We start from the raw sequence: 7,663 nt of genomic DNA, 5'->3' as shown, positions 1-7,663 counted from the left end.
CCCCCACACCTTTTGTGTGGGAGCAATCCCTGGACGTGTTCAGAGTTTGGAGGTAGTATCCAAATTTGGGAGGTGGTATCCAAATTTGGGGGGTGGGCTCACAAAGGAGGAAGACAATGCCTTCCCTTCCTGGGAATGAAAATACGCAGGCTTAGTGCTGGTGGGCAGATGATGGGCAGCCCAGGGGAGGTGAAGGCCAATGACAACTTTATGCAGTGCTCCAGAGTCTCCCCAGTGCACTCAGGGCCCTCCCTAGTGTCCCCTTCCATTGCTCCCTGTCTCCTGCACTGTTCTCAGTGTCTCCTCCAGTGCTCCCCAGTCTCTCCACTTGGACAGTGGTACCTCACTGGGCAGTGACATCACAGCAGGCATCAATGATCCCATGGGTGATGGCACCTCCCCAGGCACCTCTCCCCTCTTGGATCCATATCACCTGTGCCAGGAAATGCACTCTGGAAATCTTCCAGATGTCTGGATCCTCTTCCTGTCAGGTAGTGGGGCAGGGTAGAGGGGGTTGGGGGCAGCACTGGTCCCCCATGAGATCCAGGGCTTGTGAGGGAGCTTCACCTACCTGTTCCTCCTGAAAAGCAGGTCTCTAATAGGTAGCTGCAAACATAGTGCCCACCTTGGCTTACCTGCTGCTCCTGACCAGGAGGCAAGAGGCAAACCCACCTCCTCAGCTTCCTGAAGAGCCCCTGTCCCCCCACACAGTGCCCCTGCTCCCACCCCCCAGCCCTCATGGTCCCAACATGGTCCCAGCTATTAGGTAGCTCYGTCACCAGGCCTATGCCACTCAGTTCAGGTGGGAACAGAGGTCTTTATTTTGTATCCACAGTGGACCTCAGCAGGTGAGCGGTCCCCCAGGCCCATCACCAGCAGCCACTGTTGCACGCATCACTCCAGCCTAGACCCCTCATCTGCTGGACCATCACTTGGGGCTAGGGAGGGAGAGAGAGAGGGAGATATCTGATCAAAATGGCAGGGAGAAGCCAGAGAATTTCTCCAGAATTGGCTCAGGCCACCTGGGATGGGATCATATCAAGGTGTCAATGGAGATGCCTTCGGTGATTTACCAGCCCATGAGAAAATGCCTGGTGCATCTGAGGCAAAGCCATGTTGGGCTGAGACACCACCTCCCAGACAGTTGTCCTGTATAGGTGTCCCTTGTCAGGACAAGGTGTTGAGGGGTAGGATTCTGCCAGGGAAGGACATGCTCTCAGGTTTGGGAAGAGGACCAAAGGGGACCAGCCAGCCATCAAGGTCCCTCTGTCTTATGCCAGGACTTTTCCATCCCATGTGGGAAGCCAATGCTGGGTGTTCAGGTGGATGTCAGGGGAATCCAGCCCAAAGGCAGCCTCCAGATCCCGCTTCTGTCCCCCGTGGCTGTCTCAGCAGAAGGACATGGGGAATTCCATCCCTTTGGAGTTACCTGCAGAACTGCCTCTGCTGCTTCTGCCGCCGCCGGTTGTTCTCAGCCAAAAAAGTGAAGATATTGTTCCGTGTTTGATGTGGCTCCAGCCCACAGAGCACCTGGATGGCTCGTGGGGAAAGCTGCCTGCAACAACAGGGAATCATGATCCCAGAGCTGCCAGCTGCCTCTCCCCTCACCCCACCCTGCGCCCATGCAATCCCTCGTCCACCCACCTGGTCCCACATTTACTCACTTGGTCCCAGGCTGGAATATCTCTGCCATTTTCTCTGTGGGGAGGGGGGTTCCAGTGACCCCCTTTCTTGGGTGTTGGGATGGACGGTGGGGAGTCCAAGCACCTCCAGTACTGAATACCTGTCAAGGAGGGGACACTCAGCAAACCAGAGGTGCCACTTTCCAGAGCACACCCAGAGAAGTGGGAGCCAGGAGATGTACTTGCTACCTCGTGGTCAGCCTTTTTGAAGCCCTTGGGCCTTTGTGGGCCTGTCCACTAGGCGGGACTTCTAGTAGCTTGGCCAATCAGAGGCTGGGTTAGCACCACCCTCTAGACAGCTGCTTTTCCCTGGGGGATGTGTCAGCCAATCCCTGCCCTGCGGCTGGGTGACCCCCAATGGGCACCTCTGGGATCAAAGACCCCCACCTCGTTGAGTCCTAAGAGTCCCCTTGAAGCCTCAGTTCACTCTCAGTGAGCAGGGCATCCTAACGCCGTCTCAGACTCCTCTCTAAGTTTGGATCCCCAGGGAATCCCATCTCCTGGGGTCCTAGGAGTCCCCCAGTCCCCAGAAACCACCCTCAAACCAGCCCAGGGACCGCCAAAGCCCTCCAGAAGCATGCAGCCCCTCCAAGAGACCTGGGCCCTGCCTCATGAGTCCTTCGTGGTCCCCTCGACCTCAAATTCCACCCCCTGGTGCCCACTGTCCCATAAGGACTCTCTGGGTGGCCAGGGTGACCTGACACAGAGGATATCTGCCCATACCTGCAGCATCTGTTGGTCCTCCCCAGCAGCCCAGGCTTCCCATGCTGCCCATTCCACCTTCTGTTCTCTCCAGCGGGAATTCCCATGCTCCCATTCTTCAGACAGCTGCCAGACCTCCTGGAGGTGTCAGGCATGATTAGGCTCAGGTTTTGAGGGGCTTGCTTCAGGTCTGATCCATCTGGCACGTACCTGCAGTGCTGTCTGGCAGTTCTCGGAGGCCAGGAGTGAGATGTCAGGCCTGGCTGAAGGAGCTAACTGCTGTCCACCTGCCTCCCTCATCCTGGGAGAGCTGGCTAGGCATGAGTGGGGCACACTGGAGAAATACCAGGAGTCATCAGCATGAGCATGAGGCAGACAGGGAACCTATTTTCCTTGGGGCTAAAAGTCCCCAGGTGTTCAGAAATAGGGAGCTAGGGTTGTTTCTCATGGATCTTCCTGAGCCGCTACAGTCCAAAGTGTTTGAGGGGGATTTCACCCAGAGATGCAAGGATCCCTTCAATCCCTTCCCACAAGTTTCACCTGGCAGGTGGCTTTGGCCCTGGCTCTTGCTGCCTCATGCCTGGCCTCTGGCTCGGCAGCACAGGGAGGAAAATCTTTCCAGGATGCTCCTGTTCCCCTGGGAAAGGAAGAAGCTCTTGGGAGGTTGTGTGGTCACAGGATGTGACCACCCCATGTGTGACAGGGCAGCAGGAACTCATCCTATACCTGTTCTGACCCTGTGCTTCTCTACAACCTTTGTATGTTCAGTGGAAAAGGCGTCGGACACAACTAGCTGAAACCTGGAATCACAGAATGACAGTATTCTGAATTGGAATACTGGAAATTGGAATAAGAACCTGTGATGCCAACACCAGAAGCAAATGATGCCACAGGTTTGAGGAATGGCAAACCCCATACTCTGCAGGCTATGAAGGAACTAGAAAATCACCAAGGAAATACATTCACCTGGGGAACATGTGGGCCTGTGCAGCACTCACTCCATTGTTGACACCAGCCTCCAACATCCTCAGCCTCTGCAGATTGACAAGGAGCTGTCAAGAGGTTTCCATGGAGGAAGCAGACCTGCCTCCTGCTCCTAGAGGAGCCACTTCTCCAAAACCCTCTTCCCAAACCTCATTCATGAACATCGTGGAATTGAAGAACCAAAAAGGTAGGAAGAACACTTGGAGACCAACAAGTCCAACCAAGGCCATATCCATGTCTCTTAAATCCCTCCAGGGATAATCAGTCCACCACTGCCCTAAGCAGTGTGTGTCAGGGGTGGACAACCTCTTACATGAAGAAATTTTCCCTAAAATTTCACCTAAACCTCTCCTGGTGCAATCTGTCACTTCACATCTGGGAGAAGAGACTGACCCCCACCTGGCTTCACCCTCCTTTCATGTAGATGCAGATAACAAGAAGATCCCCCYGAGCCTCCTTTTCTYCAGGGTGAGCCCCCACAGCTGCTCYTTATGAGACTTGTGCTTCAGACCRTTTCCCAGCCCCTCTGCCCTTCTCTGGACATGCTCCAGCACCTCAATGTCCCCAAATTACAGCTCACCGTGAGCAGCAGAGCCACCCAGGTGTCCCGACTCTCCAGTCCTGTGATGCAGCTGCAGTGGAACTGCATGCACAGGACATTGTCCTGGCAGGACAGGATGCCAATATTCTCAAAGGCGAAGGCAGGGCGCTGCCCATCCCTCAGCTGGAAGGAGTATAGGAGAATAGTCTCCTCCACACAGCCCCTCACCACGTCAGGCGGGAGGGAATTGGTCTGGGACAGCCACCAGTAATCCAGTGGCATGATTGTGATGTCACCTGCGAAGATGAGAACATTGTCACTGCCACAGCTGAGCAAATTTTCACATGAGACTCATTGCAAAATGCCAGAAAGAAAGATGGGTTTGGTCTGGGGGCAACTTAAGCTGTCCTCCAACTTTGGAGGGAATTGCTCCCTCTCCCAAAGAGCAGAGAGCACACAGTCCCCCCAGATGTGGAGCTGGATCCCYTCTCACCAGGGATCATCACTGTTGGGAACACCAGCTCCTGCAGACAGGACATATCCATGTCCAGCTGGAAGACGGGTCTTCGGACCACATACATCTCTTCTGTGATGTTGACTTGCTCATGGACCACAGCAAAGGTCCCAAGACCTGGGACAAGAACACCCTGCCCRGGAATAAGACAAAACAGCTGAGATAGGTTTTACCCCCCAGACTCTTGAATCCAGGGGTTAAACTCAAGGTTACTTTACTCTAGCTGGTGCAAAGGAGAAATCTCCACCAGGTATTCTCAAGAGGTGAAAAGTCACACAAAAGGCAAAAACATAGAAAACTAGGAAACTTTGGCAAAGGAATAAATACACCAACAAATTCAACATAAAACCACTTAATATAACATTACTTAGCATTTATTCAGCATTTACTTAGCCCATTCAACCTAGAAAACCTTAAGATGTTATGTTACCCAAAAAGTTCCATGAAAAGAGGATTAGAAAGAAAAGAGAAAGAATAGGAACAAAACACAAAGAGCTACCAACTCCTGGGCTGCCCCCTGGAGTCCCAGAAAAGGTAGAGTCCAGACACCGGCTACCTCGTGGTCAGCCTTTCTTAAGCCCTTGGGCCTTTGTGAGCCCACTGGCCACGTGGGACTTCTGGTAGCTGGAGCAGAGGGCAGGCTGGCACCGCCCCTGGTGTGAGATTGATGGGCAGCTCAGGCAATCAGAGGCTGGGTTAGCACCACCCCAAGATGCTCTGATTGACCGCACTGCCAGGGCTGGGGTGGGGTCGCTGGGAGCTGGGCAGGRCGTTGCTTCACCTACGCAAAGCCTGGCCTGCCCCTCCCACCAGACACAGAGATTGGCATTACACCCCCAAAGTGTCTCGAGAGATTGATTTTATCCAGTCTCTGGCAATAGGAAATGTGAAAACTGTGGGAAAACGCCAGATTCTCAATTTTTAACCTTTCCCTCTTCAAATTATTCACAAAAATTCCTTGGCTAAAGAAGATCCCAAGCAATTCCAACCCAAGAAAGATTTCCAGGGATGATCCTTGGCATGTACCCAGCATGACATCTGCTAGGTCTCTCCACCTCTTGACAGCTCAGGGCACACTAAGAGGAGTTCTCTTGGGGTGGTGCCATGATGGTCAGGGAGGGGGGACCACAGGGGACCAAGACACCAGCCCACCTTGTCCAGCTTCATCTGTCCTAGGATAAAGGCAGACACGACATCCCAGATGGCCACCACCTCTGGAAAGTACAAAAAAGAGATGTCAGGGTGCACTCATGGAATTGTGGGGAGCTCTGTGGAGTGATAGAAGGGGCCGACAAAGACCCTGGACTGGACTGTGCCCCTGCTTCTGCATCCACCTGCTCCCTAAGAAGTGCTGAGGCACAAGCAGGGGTGTGGAAAGGGCTCAGAACCAGGRCTGTGGTCATCCAAACCCCAAAAAGAGATGGCAACTGAAAACCCAGCTGGCTCCTGAGAGCCCAGTAGGAGCTGCCAGGCCTCACATAAGAGCCAGTACCTCGAGAGGTCACAGCTCCCTTTGGAAGCTGGCCCTGGTCAGGGGGGACGTGCCGTGCCCATGGGACCCTCAGAGCAGCCCCTCCCTGAGCAGCAGCCCTCTGTCCAACCCTCCTCCTGGCCCTTGGGGGGCTCCCCAAATGCTCACCTTTGGTGGACAAATGCAGGAGTGTGGGGAACAAGCAACTCCGGTTCTTGCTGATGCTGATGGTGAAGCACCCTTCCATCCTGCTCCCCAAATTCCTCTCYGATCAGCCCCTGACCTGCCTGTCCCTGAGGGCCCTCCCATAGAAGCCCCCACGCCTAYCAGAACTACCCCCCAACCTGGCTGCAGGCTGTGCCCAGCAGCCCTCAATCATCACACTGGAGTGCACCCAGTGATGAGGGATGCCACCTTCYGAGGTCACTGGTGGCCTGGGGAGGTGCATTGTGATGTCAGCAGAAAGATGGCACCATGGAGGTGGGGGATGGGGATTGTGGAAGGAAGATCATGTCCTGGCCAACCTCAGGTGTTGCCAGGTGTCRGGAGGTATCACTGCTGCTGAGCTGGACTGAGTCCCTAGAGATAATCATAGCTAAAAATCAAAATAAATATATAAAAATAAAGATACATTAATAATATCTATTTAAAATTATGAAGAATCCATTTTCTGGGCTGTTTTTTGCTATGAAATATGATGGATTAAGCGTTTTATCCTGGTTCCCACTTTTCCAGGGGTTCTCTGGTTTGCTGAGTGTCCCCTCCTTGGCAGGTATTCGGCGCTGGAGGTGCTTTAGCTCCCCACCGTCCATCCCAACTCCCAAGAAAGCGGGTCACTGTGAGGTGGGGGAGGGCTGGAGCCCCTCTCCCCACAGAGAGGATGACATTTATGCCCAGAGAGGGAGCGATAGCCAGAACTAGAGGGGCCCTSCCTCAAGCCAAGAACAGKCCAGGGAAAATCAAATSTATTGGATAGTGTAGACCCAATAGCCTGGTACATTCCAACGACTAAAACACAAAGCTTTGGTTGACACTGGTGCACAATGTACTTTGATGCCATGAGGATCTGTGGGGGCAGAACATGTTTCCATCACTGCTGTCACTATTGGAAGTTGAAGTGAGGTTGACAGGAAAGTGGTGGAAGAATTGTGACGGGTCCAGAGGCCCCATTTTCTTCTTGGTACTGATTACCTCAGAAGTGGTTATTTCAAAGACCAAAAAGGACTTTGGTGGGCTTTTGGGACAGCTACTGTGGAGACAGAAGGCATTAGACAGTTAAACACCWTGTGTGGTCTCTCAGAGGCACCTCTTCTGCAGCAGGTACTGGTTGCCACCACAATGGTGCATTGTCAGCAATAGTGCATGAACCGAGACTCCATGATACCCATACATAAGAGGGTTGTGGAGAGCTCAGCAAGACTTGCTCACTCTTCACTAGCCCCATATGGCATGTGCRTTAAGGCCAGCGGAGGGTGGGTCGTGCCATTGTTCAGGAGTGAACTTCTAAAGCACTGGAAGGGGGAAGTCCTAATACTGACCCATGTCCTCCCACATTCCATGCCACTCCTGACTACACACCCTTGGGACAGATCTCTGTAAGCTGTTATAACATGCCTGAAGGAGGAAAAGGGGGTGAAAAGCTGGGGAAAATAATCCTTCCCTGTTTTCCCCACAGACTGGGTAYGATTATTAATTGACTCCCAGAAGCAGCACAAAAGGCAGGAGATGAACACTGAATACACACCCCAGTGGCCCTCATTGTCCCCAAA

General features: G+C 53.2%; 1 long non-coding RNA gene across 1 annotated transcript; it reads right to left on the bottom strand.

The window, feature by feature from the left end:
• Positions 1 to 811: 811 nt before the first annotated feature.
• Positions 812 to 2,155, bottom strand: LOC130586043 (uncharacterized). The gene is made up of 3 exons (XR_008966658.1): positions 1,665 to 2,155; positions 1,430 to 1,555; positions 812 to 938 (listed from the first exon to the last, which is right to left on the bottom strand). It is a non-coding gene; the product is annotated as an uncharacterized LOC130586043 (long non-coding RNA).
• Between the last annotated feature and the right edge of the window lie 5,508 nt (positions 2,156 to 7,663).

Source organism: Malurus melanocephalus, unplaced genomic scaffold (assembly GCF_030028575.1).
Source record: "Malurus melanocephalus ecotype Western Australia unplaced genomic scaffold, MMel_1.1 scaffold_1045, whole genome shotgun sequence".
Taxonomy (NCBI): domain Eukaryota; kingdom Metazoa; phylum Chordata; class Aves; order Passeriformes; family Maluridae; genus Malurus; species Malurus melanocephalus.
This window is presented reverse-complemented; position numbering and strand designations above follow the sequence as displayed.